This window comes from Periplaneta americana, chromosome 2 (genome assembly GCF_040183065.1).
Source record: "Periplaneta americana isolate PAMFEO1 chromosome 2, P.americana_PAMFEO1_priV1, whole genome shotgun sequence".
NCBI classification, from domain to species: Eukaryota; Metazoa; Arthropoda; class Insecta; order Blattodea; family Blattidae; genus Periplaneta; species Periplaneta americana.
The window spans coordinates 89,241,320-89,260,404 of NC_091118.1; the positions used below are offsets into that span (position 1 = coordinate 89,241,320).

A 19,085-nucleotide genomic window follows, 5' to 3' on the forward strand; every position below is an offset into this window, starting at 1 on the left:
TATTTAAAAATATCTAAAAAAATATTGTTCTTTGTGTTAATTTTTTCAACAAGGAATATTCATTTGAGCCTTAGTACAAAAGTAATGGACATTAAAAATATATTCTATGTTTTTACTTCAGTGCCCTCTGGCAATGAGTGGTTGATATTTCATTACCATCGGAACTACAGAAAATATATAAAGCCTTCAATGTACAATGATGTAATAATCTAAATGAATATATTTCAAATAAAAAAAACATTAAGAACCTCATTCTGGGATAAATTGTCGCATTGGTCCCACTGAATGAACTTAGCTTAACAAAAAAAGGTAGAATAGATAAGGGGGAGAAGCTTGCCAGTTTGTTACTATACATTAATTTACAAAGCACAACGGGTTGGATTGGCCACAGCCTCCTTGCTCGTCCATTGGCATTTCCATCTGTCATCGGATCTGAAATTCAACATTCAGTGGAATTACTGAAGAGTCACTGTTCTTGTCACCAAGATCAAAGCACTGGTGAAAAGGTATTATATATAGATACTTTTAATATTTTTTTCATAAATTAGATTAAATTGCAAGTTAATATATACTGTATGTCTAGGTTCTGATATCTCATCTAATGATGATATTGACGTTCTCCTTCTGTTTTCCACAAGACAGAAAATTCGTTTATTGCACTCAATGAAAATTAAAAAAGAGATTTACTGTATGTTACCAAAATTTTGTAGTGAAATAACTTGAACAAAGGTTATGTCCTCAGTTATAACCACAAACAAATCGAAACCATGCTCTCAGTCCAATGTTTATGATCATTCTCATACTGAAATGCATGTTCAGGAGACTGTGATGATTATAATATATTATGTTTTTCTCTCATTGGTGAAACAGTTCAAAATCAACTGCTTTTACAAACGAATTTCATTCATGTTTCGCTATGTTACCACATAGTTTACCGCAAATACCAGCGTGTACTAAACCTAGTTTGCGCTTTCAAAAGTTAATATTATACAACATAGTAGAAACTAACCTCGTGTTATTTATTAATGTTCATTTAAAAACAAAAGTCATATATATATATATATATATATATATATATATATATATGTATATATTTTTTATACAACTGAGCCCAAGAGTGTTATCTTCCCAAATACCTTAAAAGTGGCTACAATCCGAGAATTTTATTTTTCTTTTATGTATTACGTGTACTGTCAGCTTTTCTTTAGTAACAAAATAAACATTAATCTTAGTTCTGAACTGTGCGTTACAAAGCTTTTACTTCCAGTTTAAATCTTTTTACTATAAAATATATCTCAAATAAGATGTTTTGCAATATAAAATCATAATCTATTAGTGAAAAATTAATATGAAATGACCTGTTTAAAATGAAACAAGTGGTATAAATTCGCAGGTTATCTTCAGTGATAGAGAGTGTACCGTATGTAATCTAGCCTACTATCTGGAGGGAAGACAGAATTGTGTTACATAATAATTTTGTTACACTAACAATTTTCTAGTACTAAAGGAAACTAAGTGGTAAATTATCCAATTGACTTGTTAGTCATCTTCTGAACGTAATGAAGTGCTTGTTTCTTCCGGTTTTTTCAGTTGTTTTGCTGGTAGGGTGTGTTTGTGTGTGGTAGTGTGGTGGAGTCAAGGGTGTATGTTCTGAAATTTGGTTATGTATTGAGAATGTGTTATTGTTGTGTTTTTTTCGTATATTCCTAGTGTATTTAATTTCTGGTTTTTCGGTTGAATATGTAGAATTTCCATGTTATGTTTCCTCTCTGCTGTAGCTGTAGTTGATATTTGTGAAGTGTTCTGCGTATGTGGAGATTCTGTGTGATTTGGTTATGGTCGTAATGTGTTCTTTGTATAGTGTTTGAAAAGATCTCCTTGTTTGTCCGATGTAGAAGTTTTTACAACTATTACATAATTTATATATTCCTCTTATGTTGTATTTGTTTCTTTGTGTGTTGATGTTTTTGTAGAGTGTTCTGAATGCAATTTTGTAATTTAATTTACTAAATGAAGATGCAAGATCATGTTTATGTTTTCGTATGTTAGTGTTATTACTCGAGACAAATAGGAATACCGCTGCTCTCCGAGGGCGCCACTATCATGTTTATATGCGTGTTAGTCGGGAACGGGGAGTGGAAGGGAAGAGAGAGAGCATGTACACAACCTGCAAAGATGCAGTAGCTAACTACCCGAGACACGTATGAATAACTCGAAGCGTGAACTTACATCGAATCGTAGCAGAGAAGAGGGTCCGGAGCAAGATACTACATACTACTACATGTCAAAATGTTATCCATAGCTGGGAAAATGCGATATGTTATAGGCCAGTGGTGGGCAAAATGAACGCAACCCACAAGACAGGATTTAAATGGCACCTACATACTGTGGGAGGGGTTGCACTCTATAGTGCAGCGACGGATTTACAGACAGTTGCGCCACTACACTCCTACCTACCATATGTAATTAGAATAGTCCATTCACGTGATATTTAATTAATCATTTTTCAAAGCAATTTCTTGGAAATTGGGATTTATATCTGTGCATGCTATTTTCAGTTGCGCAAGGAGATGAGCATCGCTTAAGCGGGATCTGTGGCTGGACTTTATAAATTTCATTTTAGAAAACAGCTGTTCGCACTGGTAGGTTGATGAATACATACCGTCATTTCCCTTAGCTATGGTCCGCGATACAACCATTCAAAGATCATTGTAGAAGTAACATAGACCGTTCGTAGATAGCTTCAGTGACTTGAATTCAAAAGCAAGAATATAGATAAACGAGGTACTACGTTATGGAGTACAAAATTTGAATAGTTGTATCGTGGACAGTAGTTAAGTTTCAGGACTATATTTATGGGAATTGACGGTACTCATTACTTTTGAAGCAAACTATCTAAGCAATGGATATGTAGTACTGGATATCTTTTAAAAAAATTTAGCCCCCAGTAGACCTTCACATTCTGCTTTCAAGAAGCCATCATTCTGCAAATCCAGTACCTCTAACTGCAATTCTGGGATAACATTTTCAATTTAAACATGAAAAGGAGTGGCAAAAATATTGAAATCTTTCTCCATCCTTTGAAAATCACTGAATCTGTGTTCTTTGAACTCATATAACAGGTGATCTATTTTAAGAGTGTACATATTTAAGTTCGCGTTCTGAATATTTGTAACTGATCCAGAACATGAGAAATGAAAGAACCGCCTTTCTTGTAAGTGTGATAACCTCTCGATTCATATGATGCTGCGAAATACATTGTATCACTAATGAAGCTCCGAAGTACAGCAATCCAGTATAATCCGCCACGTACACGGGCAGGATTTTCAAGGAGTGGGGGAAGGGGAAGGTAGGGGGTAAGTTTGATGCTCCGCTGAGGTCTGACATCACTGCGGCAATGCCGCAGGAATGCCCACCATTGTTATAGGCATACATTGCGTGTCCGAAATGCTAGCTTTCTCGCATTCTTTTGGCTGTTTCTCAATGATTTTTCACTCTTCCACACTGCTTTCCCATTCTTTCCACAGAAAGAGCTAGATCGCTCTTTTTTCTTCTTTACGAACTTAAATACATTATAATTTCTCTTTCTACTTTGCGAACGTATTTTTCCCGCTGTGACATCCTAGGCGGAATTTCCATGTTTCAAAATTACACACAATGATATCACTACGTATAAAATATTTCTGAAGTAGTGTTGCTAACCATACGATGTGGATCGTGCATGTGCGATAATTTAATATCATGTACGATCGTGCGATCCGCGGATAATGCGTGAAATGTAGGATCCTATCGGCAAAGAGGTTAATACATGTCAAAATCAGAGGACTGTAAATATCTATTACAATGAAATTTTCTCTATACATTTCTCCAGTATTACGGGTATATTAATTAATTTATACATTTATAGTAGTTTATGCATGAAGCACTTCTGCGTTACAATTACTGTAGAAGTCGACTATCCCAAAACATATTTCTATAAACATTGCTGTCCTATGTCTCCAAGCCCAGGTGACATGACAACTTGATTTTGGTAAACATTATTATAGCAACAAGAAATCACGTAGTGACTGTTACTTGTGGCTATTTAGAAATGATGCTGACAAATATTCCTTTGTTTATTTCCAAATATGTCCGAGATATGGCCTCTCCAATTCTCTGGATAGCATAATTGCTGTAGCCACGTAAGCATGTAATAACTAATAAGTTGGTTGTAATGTTTTGAGAACCCCATAACAGAAAAAGGAAATAAACATATTCAATATATGCGCCTATTCTGTACATACAAAGGAACAAGGAACAGCCTGTTATATATGGTACTTGCTTGTGCCAGTCACGTTTCGTGGTAGTGTACGAGCAGTAAGAAATCAGATGTCATTGTGATAGGTTTTGACGTGAAATAGTCGCAATGGACTTAGAAGATAGTAATAGTGGCCCAAGTATTTCCTACTCCCAAAAAATCTACATCCTATGTACCTAAATATACAGGACGGAAATAAAATTGTAGATAATTATGGTAAACAATTCCTTAATTTAAAGCTTGGTTTTGCTCTGATGAAGCAAACTGTAAAAGGGCTAGATGTAGATCTTGGTTCTTATGTTCCTGCTGTTGTTGATACTTCTGAAGATCCTCCCAAAGTACGGAGACAACAAAGTGTTTAAAAAAATCATTTTCTGTGCTGGTAATTAATTTTTAACAGTTATTTCCTTGTAAGAATTAAAAAATCGTTTAAATAAAACACTGTGGAGGGAGTTTAGACAAAATAATCAATATACGCCTATTTTATATGTAGTCTACGATCCTCCAATTAAAAGTACGATAATTTGGAACCAATTGTGCGATCCATTCAAGCATCAGGACTGCAACGCTGTTCCAAAGTAATTTCCTTTCCGTACATTGACAGAGTAGAAACTGATTGCATCAATATTTATTTTGCTGTTGAGTGTGCTCCCGTGATCGCGGCGCAGTCGAGTTGGTTTAGAAACAAGCCGCCGGTAAAGATAGCTGTCCCAAGTAGTACTGTTCTCCAACCAGGAGATAAACCGTGAAAGGAATGTGCTTACTGTTGCATCATCTATTGGAGCGAAGTAGATAGATAATATTACCGTTATAACGTCAGTTTAAAAATCATGCGCTCTCCTGCATATATTATTTCCTTTATGGAGGGATTAAAAGGCCAGGAAATTAACCGTGTTCTGATTTTGTAACTAGGGTAGTATAAAAATGTGTATATCAGTGTTATCTTTTGTGCTTTGAGAGATAGCCAATAGAGATACGAGTACCCACGTGTGTGACCTTATGACATCTCATGACATCAACATTCATTCACAGCATCACCCCGCTGCGTCTCAATCCCTGGATACTTTCTCGTGGTTGGAGTACAGTATGTATTTTTTGTGTTTATGTTGTGTTTCTTTGTTCTTTTGATGAAGGTAATTTACCACTTAGTTTCCTTCAGCACTAGAAAGTTGTTAGTATAACAAAATTCTTAAATGATACGAAGTTTTAAGAGTGTGTAATTAACTAATTAAGATGCAGAATTATATTATTTTAATACCACCAATGTGGACTGTGTCTAAATTTCTCACCATCCGTTTGGAGAGAAACGTCGAACAGGTGGAGAGATATCTACACAGTTATTTGAATAGTTTAACACTGAATCGGACAAAAGCAAAGAGTTAAGTTTCGTTAGTTGTTGAAAGATGTTACAGTAGAAAGTATGGATCGTTTATATAAATATATTATTAAATTATGAATTTATTTAGTGTTAACTCTGATTACAGTATGCATAAAATGTATTAATGTAACATTTTACTGTTGTCACACAAATACATAAGACACCTAACACATCTTAAGAAAAAATGGTTGACTATTATGTAAGCCATATAATTTGTAATTAGATAGAAATAAACGCAGAGAAAGTGTTACGAGAAGAGCATAACGTTACTATGAAGGTACGATAACTCAGAGACCAATATTTTGTTCTTCCTTGTACAAGACCATAATTTATGTTCATCACATTTTGCGCAATGCGGTTCATTGCCTTCGCCTGGTCAGTCCCGACCTCCAAGGATGAAATGAATTCTGAAGGAAATGTATGTGCTCCTATCAAGGTTCAATTCTATGGGTCAAGCATTAAGTGCGTCTCAGTGAAAGTCGGATAGACAGTACCTACATCATCCACGTGGCCTTTGTAATTAAAGTTGTGCAATTGTTGCGCTATAATATGAATGTTAGTTCTGTTGTATTAAGCCTCTTTGCATTGCTTTTCTTATAGGCCTATTTTGTCGATTTGTGTAGAGTGTCTTACGTGTTGTAAAGAAAACGTGATTTGCGTGATACGGGCTATTTATTTATTCTGGTAGAGTTAAGGGCGTAAGGCCTTTTCTTCCATACTGCCAAAAATGAAATATACATTGAATTTTTTTAATTGTGTTTTATTTAACGACGCTCGCAACTGCCGAGGTTTATCAGCGTCGCCGGTATGCCGGAATTTTGTCCCACAGGAGTTCTTTTACATGCTAGAAAATCTACTTATATGACCCTGACGCATTTAGGCACACTTAAATGCCATCGACCTGGGTTGGGATCGAACCCGCAACCTTGAGCACAGACTGTGCCACCTAGGTCGACAAATATATACTGAGTGTTCATTTCAAAGTGTGTCATGACGTCACTGTTGATGAGTAAGCGATTTGAAGCGAGTTTCAGCTGTTATGTCAGAGAAGTTGCCTATTAATCAAGGCGTTCAATCTGAACTTGAGAACGTGTACGGTATAACTTGAACGTCGTAGCAACAGATGGCGGTCTGTACGATCTGTGTGCTACCATAACCTCTTTCGAACTATGTTTTGCGTGGCCAAGTCGTACGCAGGGTATTTGTTATCATCGGTTGCGTACCACAACATTCCACAACACAAATCAAATGCTCCGTGTCCATGTTGACCGTCGAAATTAATGTCAACAAATACGTAACTAATCGTCTTAACCCTCTCCCCATATCTCGACAGTAAGAAAAAAAACTCACCTCAGTACATATTTCGAAACAGTTCACATTCCTGCCACTACCGGCGTTACCGTACGTATCGGTAAGTACTCTTTAGAATGAACGCCGTACTTTCTAGGCAACTTCTCTGGCACATAGGTAATGCATAGGAAGTGTAGGAAGATTGAATTCTCTAGGGTCATCGGCTAGCCACATGACGGCATACAGCGAGCCATGACATACTTTGAACTGAACATCCAGTATTGAAACAATAACAAAAGTAGTAAAATTATTAGTAATACTTAAATATACAATCATTATCATTCACATTAAGGAGCTTACATACAATATTACCAATTTATAATTATAAAATATACTGATTTATAATTATAAAATATACTGATTTCTCTTTCTAAATATGTAAATCATTACATTCTTTCTTTGTAGCATATTGCAATACAAATTTCTCATCATTTGATTTGTATAATGAAATATTGACTAAACATGATACATAATTAAGCAATTACTATTTATATTCTAATTATACTTTATTATAGGCCATAAATGACAATTTATAGAAACGCAGAATAACCTATAAAAATCGGATAACATTCACAAATCAATTCCGTGTAAAAGTATGTAATTCTTAATTGAAATTAATTAACTGTTCGACAATCCCTGACATGACGAGGTAAGGAGTTCCATAGGCGACATAGACTGCTAACACAGTAAAAGAGGAGGAAGAGAAAGAGATACGGTGACGAGGAATGGATAATAAAGCCTGATGTTGATTCCTCAACGTTGTAAGGTATTCAAAGCGAGTTCTCAGATATTTTACAGTAGAAGTGAATAATATTCTAAACAGAACAGACAAAGAATGTGCTGTTCTTCGCTCCTTTAGGCGCACCCATGAAAGAATTTCAAAAGATGGCATGTAGTTAAATCTACAAGGAAGCGGACACACATTATGAACACGTTATAATCTTTCAGTTAAATTGACAATTATAACTTATTTGTCAAGAAAGATTCGCAGGTGTTTTAAGGTTTTCGACTGATTTCAGTTAGCGCTAAAATTAATATTCCAATCTTTTGTGACCTTGTATTATAAAGAAGCAAATATCAGAATTTTGCGGCAAATGGCCCTTTGTTTTTCAATGAATTCTTCGAATTTTTTCTAAAGATTTTATCATATAATTTTCTGTTCACATTTTGTTCATAAGGCATCAAATGCTAAAGAAAAAAAATTTTCTGGCGTCAAGGAATAGAATCAGAATGATTTTAACAGATATTGCATAATTTTATCAGATGGAAGATCGGTTATGAATCTTAGGATGGAGAAGATTCCACGTTTCTCCATATTGAATATTCTTCTAATTTTTTCTAAAGATTTTATCATATAATTTTCTGTTCAAATTTTGTTCATAAGGCATCAAATGCTAAATAAAAAAAATTCCCTGGCGTCAAGGAATAGAATCAGAATGATTTTAGCAGATATTGCATAATTTTAGCAGATGGAAGATCGGTTATGAATCTTAGGATGGAGAAGATTCCACGTTTCTCCATATTGAATATTCTTCTAATTTTTTCTAAAGATTTTATCATATAATTTTCTGTTCACATTTTGTTCATAAGGCATTAAATACTAAAGAAAAAAAATTCCCTGGCGTCAAAGAATAGAATCAGAATGATTTTAGCAGATATTACATAATTTTATCAGATGGAAGATTGGTTATGAATCTTAGGATGGAGAAGATTCCACGTTTCTTCATATTGAATAATGTTACCTCATAATAGATTGAAGATATCTCATCCAATTGTTATCACATGTCGTGATGCTGTTGAATAACAACATTGTAGGTAATCCCGTGGTTGTGCTTAATGATGACAGATTTACACTGCTTTTATTTTGTGACCTTTAATGAGATGATGTGGCAACCACTTGTACCAACACACCTCGTTTAATGTTATTTAGTTATAATATGAATATTCCAGTAGCGATGGTCTCCTACATTGAGTCAGTAATCTTTCTATTGCATGCACATTTGGGAAGAAAAGACATGGGTCAAACGTTGCTATGCGCAGTACATTATGATAACTAGGGACCGTATTTTGTCCCAGAAGGCTACAAGATTAATTATTACTGGAATTTTTCAATGGACGAGTGAGTGCATGTAGCAAACGAAGTACTTGACTCACGGCTCACGCGACTCTTGTTTTGTAAAGTGGGGCAGAATAAAACATGAACCATTTTAATAATTACACTAATATTTACAATTTAAATTATTTACACTATGTACAATAGAACACGTTATTTTTACTATTTACACTATAATAAAGAATGTAGATCTTCATTGATCAAACATTCTTTACGATATTAAGCTTATATACAGTGTTGTGTACTGTAATTCAATGTATTTTTTATAATAATATAGCCTACTTATTTTGTAAATTGTGTACAATAGTGTAAATAATGTTTGATCAATGTAAGGCTTCATTTTTTACGGTAGAGTAATAGTGAAAATAGCGTATTTTAGTGTGCATAATGTAAAGGGACCAAGAAACAGACATTAAAATTAGGAAGATGTCAAAGAAGAATGGAAAGGAAAATACTCAGAATAAGCCTGAAGAACAGTCAGAAACGAAGAAGTACGGCGGAGAAGCGGCATAGAGGATGTGGTCACACTAGCTAATAGGATGAAATGGCGTTGGGGAGAACACGTGGTAAGAATGCATCCTACCAGATGGGCACACACGGCGACACTGCGAGGAACTTAGAATATCTGGCGACACTGTGGAATCCAAGAATTGGCTGGAGAAACCGTGGACGACCGAGAACCAGATGGGAGAACGAGTTAAAGTTGCAACTAGGAGGACTGTGAACCAGAATAGGACGCCAAAGAACACGGTGGAAGGACGCAGTCAACCAACTTTGAGCGGCAGCAACAACCAGTGCTAGTGTAATTGTGGACAATAAAACTAGGAATGTAAATATAGACCATCAGGTCAGCTCTTCTGATGATCAAGACTCGAGCCAACCCTGCCCAAGCGGGCAGCCTTGCCCCACTGGTGATCTACGGCTTATATTATTATTATTATTATTATTATTATTATTATTATTATTATTATTATTATTATTATTAATGTAAAAGGCTGTCAGACATTTACTACTTTCAAAAGTAGATTGTCAGAAAGATTCTTTTCGTTTATAGAAAATAACCTTTCTTCAAATACTACTTTTGTAGAATATTTATTTTTAATATATGAATTTTCCTTCATTATGTTGGTCATTCTTTCAATCCAAACTGCCTTATTTAGCACTAAATTGTACCGTCAAATGGGCAAAATTGGAACACTGTTTTAACTTGGAACATTATCATAGGGTATTTTCGTTTTGTCACAGTTGCAACATAATCTTCACTTGTTACTTTGTTGTGCAGCACATTAGTTCTATTACAGTTTCGTGTTACTGTGATAAAATGAAAATACCCTATGATAATGTTCCAAGTTTGCCCATTTGACGGTACTTGTGTAACTCTTTAGAACTTCGGTTAATCGAAATCCGGCTTCTCCGAAACAACGTCGCAAAAAAAAAAAAAAAAAAAAAAAAAGTATCCCTGCAATATTTTATTCATCCCCTATAGCATGGCTACAAATTTAAGTGTCAATGTCCTCACAGCAATGCTACTACTGTGACTATAATGAAGACTTTATAGTACTATTAACCTTTTTTTTTTTGACATATTCCATATTCTACCTGTGAAGCGATGTACGAATACCATGGAATATAAATAAATACAATGCAATAGTTTGTAAGCTTATGTTTGCCGTTGTCTCTTGTGAATGGGGATGTACCTCAGTGGTAGAGCGTTCGCTTTGCATGTGAAAGGCCCCGGGTTCGATCCCCGGCATCTCCATTACGTATTTTTTGCTGCCCATGTAATTTTTTTCTTTCCGTAAAATGTTTTCCACCTCCATCCGCAAACACTTGTAAAAGGACGTGGCCAATCCTATTAAGCGAGACGTTCTTTCATCCCCTCCTCCCACCTACCCGGGAATTACAGGATTATGGCGTATGCATTCGAGGTAAACTTCCAATTTCTCATTAATTTTAGATGTGTTGTAGTTATCGCGTTATCGATACGTTTATTTTTTAGTTACGCGAGTGCGATGTCAAGTAAAAGGAAACGTGTTGTTGTATCAAATAAAGGATAAGTTAGAAGTAGTGAGACGTGTTCAAAAGTGGCGCAATCTTGCAAAATGTTGCTTCCGATTAAGGAATAGAAGTATCAAATATCTCTGATTGGGATAAATGTAAATCCAAACTTTTGAAATATTTCTACAAAATACCTCAATATTTCTCATCGATTATCCGAAAAATAAAGTTATCCGTAATGGCTCCACCTAGTTTATTTCAGTTACTGTAATAAGCACACATATTCTCGATTGTATGAAATTGAAATTATGCGAATTTGCTCTCGTAAATTTTATTATCTACTTAAGATTGAATCTTTTAAAAAATAAAAATAAAAAAAAACAAGAAATGAAAGTATAGTGCCATAACTAGACTATTTTGAATCGAACCCATGCTTTTGACGTGAAACATCTATGTTGAAAAGGTAAAAGAGCAACATTGCAATGTTTTAACATCAAAGGTTTACTCTGACTTTATTCATAGTACCATGGAAAGTGTAAGATGAACTTTGTGCCTCGTAGATTTCCACGCGGTCCATCTCACTCCATTCTATTTAATGTGCCTCGAGTTTTTCCACAATTGAATCATTCATATTCAGGATGATGATGATGGCAAACATGCCTACCATCAACCAAATTCTAAGACAGGAAAAAACATTTCTTTTCCTCGTTGTTTAGACCCTTTCCCACATTAGGCCTTAAGGTTGATTGGGCCATAGTTTATTAATCGCCTTAAAGGCAATTGGCTGTCTCTTAAATTGAGATGACTCATTGTGCCTGTGGTTTTTCTTGGGCGCTAAGACTAGTAATGTTGGGATGAAATAGGGAGAACGACGCCCCCTGTTACCAGTCGCTCTGCTCAAGCTTTTAACATATTCGGCGACCGTGCTTTGTGTGTTGCTGATCGCGCTTGTGACTTTCCTTCCCTTCATGTGGTAGATACTAGGTTAGGTCTATATCCGGCTTTTTCCAATCAAAATCAAAATGTGCACTTAATTTAGTACTCTGTTTCCATTCACAGCAGGTCACACTCTCTCTTACTCCTTACATTCCAATACAAGGACAATAATCTTGATATTGAAGAACTTACAGACGAATTTGAAAGGTTTGAAGAGAATGACGACAGTGGAAGAATGTTAGTAAGGACATTAAAAGCTTGTGGCTAAAAAATATTAATCAGTGACTGGATATACACTTGGCTCTTTCTGGGCATGAAATAAAAAGTGGTGATGACATTAGTGCTGACCATGTATGAGACTACAAATATGAGTGGCAATGATGATAGTTGAGAAGGAGTTGAGATATCAGCGGAAATCCTCATGAGGTTTTCAGAACAGGAAGATGACACTTTACTCCCGGATATTGCATTACTTCGGAGAATTATAATGGAGAACAGAAAAATTCTTGTAGTCAAGTTCAGAAAACGCAATAGACTTCTTTAAAGAACATAAAAGAATAGATTATTTGTTTTTTCGACTAACAGTTCCTTCTCTCCCCTTCATTACGGCGGACAATTGAGGTTATACTGTATAATACTCGTATGTGCCTCATCATTGAGCGTCTTGTTTAATGTTGTATATTTTTTTAAGTAGGAGAAAATACACAAACGATTAGGGAAAACACGGAAATTTTACTTGAAGCAAGTAAAGCAATCGGTTTGGAAGTAAATCCCGAAAAGACAAAGTATATGATTATGTCTCGTGACCAGAATATTGTACGAAATGGAAATATAAAAATTGGAGATTTATCCTTCGAAGAGGTGGAAAAATTCAAATATCTTGGAGCAACAGTAACAAATATAAATGACACTCGGGAGGAAATTAAACACAGAATAAATATGGGAAATGCGTGTTATTATTCGGTTGAGAAGCTCTTATCATCCAGTCTGCTGTCCAAAAATCTGAAAGTTAGAATTTATAAAACAGTTATATTACCGGTTCTTCTGTATGGTTGTGAAACTTGGACTCTCACTCCGAGAGAGGAACATAGGTTAAGGGTGTTTGAGAATAAGGTGCTTAGGAAATATTTGGGGCTAAGCGGGATGAAGTTACAGGAGAATGGAGAAAGTTACACAACACAGAACTGCACGCATTGTATTCTTCACCTGACATAATTAGGAACTTAAAATCCAAACATTTGAGATGGGCAGGGCATGTAGCACGTATGGGCGAATCCAGAAATGCATATAGAGTGTTAGTTGGGAGACCGGAGGGAAAAAGACCTTTGAGGAGGCCGAGACGTAGATGGGAGGATAATATTAAAATGGATTTGAGGGAGGTGGGGTATGATGATAGAGACTGGATTAATCTTGCACAGGATAGGGACCGATGGCGGGCTTATGTGAGGGCGGCAATGAACCTTCGGGTTCCTTAAAAGCCATTTGTAAGTAAGTAAGTAAGTAAGTAAGTAAGGCAAAGGAGTAGCCTATAATATTATAAAGATGATGAAAATATGTACAGTATTCAATATATATTTTTGTGCACAATTTTTATTGGTACTACATGAAAGTTCTATACGCACTATATTCGAGGTCTTGCATACATGTAAGTTTTACTGTCTGGGATTTGTGTTTAATGTTATTATTAGGGAACGGATTTCTAGGTGCTAAAAGAGAAATTTAGGGCTTTATGAAATCTAATTTAGGACTTTTAGGAGTTTATATATAATCAACAATTAATTTTAATTTTAATAAATATTCTGTTTTAGGTGAAATTTATGTACAAAGAACTGGTGGTGACAATGAGTGTTATTGAACTGAATACTCAAATTCTATCAGTGAAAGAGACTGATTGTTGAGTGGTTAGTTTCATTTCTCATAACTAGGGCCGTGACATCGGTATATTTGTGTTAGTTTGAGGTCTATTGAAAGTGAGCATACAACGCCGGACAGAATGTAGTCGACGTGTTTCAAGTACAGACAGCGGAAGCGAATTTGACATACGCCTAAGCAAGCACGTTCCTTGTTTTGTATACGATTATTGCGTATTATATAATCAGGACACTACAGCCATTATATATAAGGGTTAATATCGGAAAGGTCTAAAATGCTGGTGAGATTGAGAATAATTGTTGGAAATCATACTTAAATTGTCAGAAATGTGCTAAAACAGAAATCTGAAAAATGTTTTTTTTGGAGTTTTGCATTACAGTTTTAGAAAGCCGAAAACGTACATGGCGTACAATTTTGCTTTCTCTATATTTAACTGTTACATTAATTTATTTATCACATCTATTCCGTGCCTTACTTTTCTTGCATGTTGTTTGCCTGGTTTCGGTTCCTGCTCAAATAAACAACAACATTCATTTTCAAAGCTTCAAATGAAAATGACCGCGAGTGTCGGATAGTATAAGGCCGCATATGTAAAATATTTCACATCATCCATTTCTACATCTAGTTGATGAAAATCGCACTTGTCATCTGGCAAAACTCTTGCAATTTTGCATAATGAATTGAAACTACTTTTTTTTTGTATTAATGTGTTCATTTTCGCACACACTTTTTTGCTTATATCGTCTTGCAGATCATTCACTTTTGAAATGAGAGTTATTATCGAAATTTTCTCCACCAATTTCACACTAGTCTTTTCGAGATAATCTATTGTAGCGAGGATAAATCCAAAATTAGATTAAATATATTCATACTGTTTTTTAATATTTGGGTCACCAAGAAGAGTTTGAGCATTACTTATGGAAGCTGCATCGTTTCTGTATGATTCCTTCTATCCTTATATACAATGATTGTATTGTCTTGATTTTATAATACGCAATAATCGTATACGAAACACAGAAAGTGACTGACTGTACTTGAAACACGTCCGGCGTCTTGTGTTCAGCTTCAATTGACCTCAAACTAATACAAATATACCGATGTCACGGCCCTACTCATAACTGAGGTGCTTTGACACGAAAACTAATTTGTAAGCTCTCGACTAACTTGAATAACCTACCAACCCTTTCGTGCTAGGATGGACTTTTACAAACGATCTTCGGTTCCAGGAAATAGATAAAATCTTCTTCCCTCTCGTTCTTAGACCAATATGGAAGGTTGATCATGGTAAACTTTATAATACTTTTTATATTTTTAGTGCTGCTTACACTTTATATTCTTATAGACAGCATGGAATATATCATTCTGCTATTTATTCTGGTTCATTAGATTTTCTCGTGAATATTTATTACTATTTGAACTTTTCAGTCCAGTGTTTGTCTGTAAGAGAATTTTTTACATTTTAAATAGCATTTCTGTAGTTTTTGGGTGTTCTCGCATTTTTCAGTATTTATATTTTAAATGTACACAAAGTACTAAAAAGGCACTTTTTAGGCACAAATATAACTTTCAGACATTTATAGAAGTTCATAGTTCATGTAGGCGTTTCAGGTTCTATAAAATTTTAATAGGGAGGTAACTTGTACATCCAATACATCAAACAGTAGAGATATCTGAATAACATAGTCTAAGTCTAGAACGTCGCAAACAAAATAGATGCGGAACTAGGAACCCGTTCCTTAGTTATTACATCACGTACGTTTACTGTATATTCAAAATTCACTTAGAAAATTACTCTAAATTGCGCTACTTCAAACAATTTGTTTATGTAATGGGATGTTCTCTCCTAAAAAAAAATGTGTATTTCTTTCACTCGCGGAGAAATGCTTCATTTGTGAGTAGAAAAGTGTTTGGAAGCATTTATTTATTTGAAGAATGTCAACTTTAGGCTGGCAGTATTACATGGGACTCATATGCCATCTGCGACCCTGGGCTAACTAGTGACAATAGATTTCGCAAGGAATTATGTCGCCTTCCTCGTGCGTTTGTTCGACAGATGACACAGCACATCCAATAGAGAGAACATTGTGCAAACATCAAGCGCCTCGCTGTTGATTAATAGTTATACAGGAGATAGCCAGCGTGACCAAATTAAGAGATGGGACGCCTTGTCGAAGAGTGAGAGTGAGGAGGAGGAGGATACAGGGACTGAGGAAAGGCAGACGACGACTTGTAGTTGCAGGAATAATTAAAATGGAATTACAATATGCAAGTAAAGAATCAGAGGAAGAAAACAATGACGAGGAAGAAGAAAGAAATGAAAAGTAAAGAAGAAAATTTGAAGAATGTGGAATTATATAATAATAATAATAATAATAATAATAATAATAATAATAATAATAATAATAATAATAATAATGAGAAGATGGCAATGAAAATGGTAAAAATTCGATTATTTAATTTAATTTTTGTATTATTCTCTGATGTTTATGGAGTAGATTGCCAAAATTGTATTTCGAAATTTCTTCAGAAACTGCCCCAAAGTAATAAATTAAATGCCATGGTACGTCTCCACTCTTCTTTATAATCCTAAACATTACGCTTCATTTCCTGAAAATTATTATTATTATTATTATTATTATTATTATTATTATTATTATTATATTATACCCATAACTCAGAATCTAGCTGATTTTACACATTTGCTTAACTTTGCATATGCTTTATTTCAATGTCAGGCAAATATTCATAGCTGGTATATTTTTCAATTAACAAAAAAATTACTGTTGCAGAGAGATACATTTTTATATATAATTTAAGAAAAAAAATATTATAAGCTAACCCAAGTGTCCCACGAAAAATCCTGATGAGCAATTACTTGACTATACAGGGTGGACGTGAAATAACCCTGCAGATTGAAAGGGACGGTAGGGTAGGCCTACACTTAAATGTATAGAAAACAAATATTACGTTTTGTGAATAAATGCACGGTTAATTAGAAAATTAAGTTCGAAGTTTCAGCAGTCTAGCAACAACGCCGCTAACACACCCCTGTTCTTTCTTTCCGTAATACAAATGTAAGAGATCAACGAACTCGGGTCTGTTTCCCTGGGTCAGGCATGTTAAAGTAGCCATAGATGGCATTTACCATAGCCGTGTCTCGTCTTTTCTACAGTGGGCAGATGATTGACAGCTCAACTGAGAGTTCGATTTCTCGAAGTTAAGCTGTTATTCTCTTGTCATAGTAAACATACTAAAACCATAGGTTGTATTTTTTTGGTTCTGTTTTACTATTGATTGAATTTACTTTTTTTTAAGGAGAATCATTACTGTATTGTTATAATAAAGTTTTCTAATAGAAGCAAAAATTGCAACTGGATAATGTGTGAATACGTAATATTTTTTAGTCCAATACTTACGAAAGAAGTAGACATTTTCTTGTGCAATATTTGAAGTGAGAGATAATTCACTTTCAGCGATTTAAAAAAAATCGAATGTTTATGAGCCTTTTTTCTATACTTCAGAATTTTAAAACTAGCAATAGTTTAGAATGTATAATTCATTATATGAGGGGGGATAATATATTATGAAATTAACTAATTAAATATTTTTCAATAAACATGTTTAATATTACAGTTTCGGAGTAAACCGCTTGTATGAATCTATTTTAATACGAACATATTGTATCCATACACAGAGTTCTGGTTTTTACGTGTAGGATAAAGTCAACATTTAACGTAAGAACAATGTAACATTTGTAAGTATTCCAAAGTTGTAGTTCGTAGTAGATTATTTTTTATAGCAGACAGCTGCTACAATTGCCACGCGAGCCACAACTCTCTTGTAATAGCGAGTGACCTTGATAAGACTGCCTGAGGTGAACCTCCCCCTCTCGCAATGTTGCAGTCAGTTTGGATCGTTCAATGGCTTAAAATTGGCGGTTTTTAAATTAAATGTACACAAAAACCGTCCACGCTATGGAAATACGCCAGAGGAATAAATGATTATTTATTAAATTTTCTTTCGATATGTACAAAAATTACGATCCTACTCGCAATAGTTACCGAATAAGAGGGTGTTAAACATTTGGGATAAAACATTTTTTTCTGAGAAAACTATGAACTTTCCACCGATATAGTATAACATTCAGATATATATGTATGTGTGTATCCAATGCCTACTCACTACTAAAACACTATACCCATTGCGCTTGAGTCATTCGGGTTCCTCATTTTGCTTATAGATGCAGAATTGTGACCCATTTTCAAGTTGCACACCACTTCGGCGGGCCATGCTGTGCATGATGTGTATCAGTGGAGAGTTATGTCGTGTAGTAGGGTGAGTGTAGGCTATGTGTAAGTGTTTATACAGGGACATCATTTTATTTTTACTAACATTTTTAATATTAACCTGGCTATACCTTTAGAGAACCGGAAATACAGTTTGATACCACCTTCCATAACTGTAGTTTGATGATACTGGCGTAAAACACAAACAAATCACTCTGCTAGGTATAGGAGGGAAGAAAAGTAGTTCATCCATTTACGTAAACTAGGAAATATCGCGATTTTGAGTTCGATAATTTTCATTACGTTTTTGTTTAATCAAAATATAGTACAGTATTAACAATAAGTGTTTTTACTACGAACTGAGCTATCCATTCGGACACATTCATTATGCAGTGTATATTATACTGTCTGCAGCACATTAGCTTACAATATAGAGAATGAAGTTAAATTGAAAAATACTCTTAATATGAATATTTAAGCACATTTTTGAAAATGGTGGCCGTTCATTTCGATACAGGCTTCAGTTCTTTTGTGCATATTATCGCACTATAGATTACTGCATCTAATTCCAATTGTCAGTCTCGTCCTTCGTACTAGTAACTCATGTTGAAATAATTCTGTACCTACTCTATAAAAGAGTACCTTACGTACTGTAAAGTCAATCTTCACTTCTGCCCGACCCGCACAGATAAAATTACTCAGACATGCTATCTACTGTCCGTCCAAGTGGTTATGCCGCAAGATCGTAGAAAGGGAGGAAATCACGTGACAGTTAATTACTTAACGAGGCCCTTTTATTTAAGTTATTTTAAACAGTTGTATAATATTACGTAAACGTCCAATTCCTAACAGAAA

At 34.8% G+C, this 19,085-nt stretch overlaps 1 non-coding gene across 1 annotated transcript; it reads left to right on the forward strand.

The window, feature by feature from the left end:
* Nucleotides 1–10,825: 10,825 nt before the first annotated feature.
* On the forward strand, nucleotides 10,826–10,897 carry TRNAA-UGC (transfer RNA alanine (anticodon UGC)). Its single transcript has one exon. It is a non-coding gene; the product is annotated as a tRNA-Ala (tRNA).
* The last annotated feature ends 8,188 nt before the right edge of the window (nucleotides 10,898–19,085 follow it).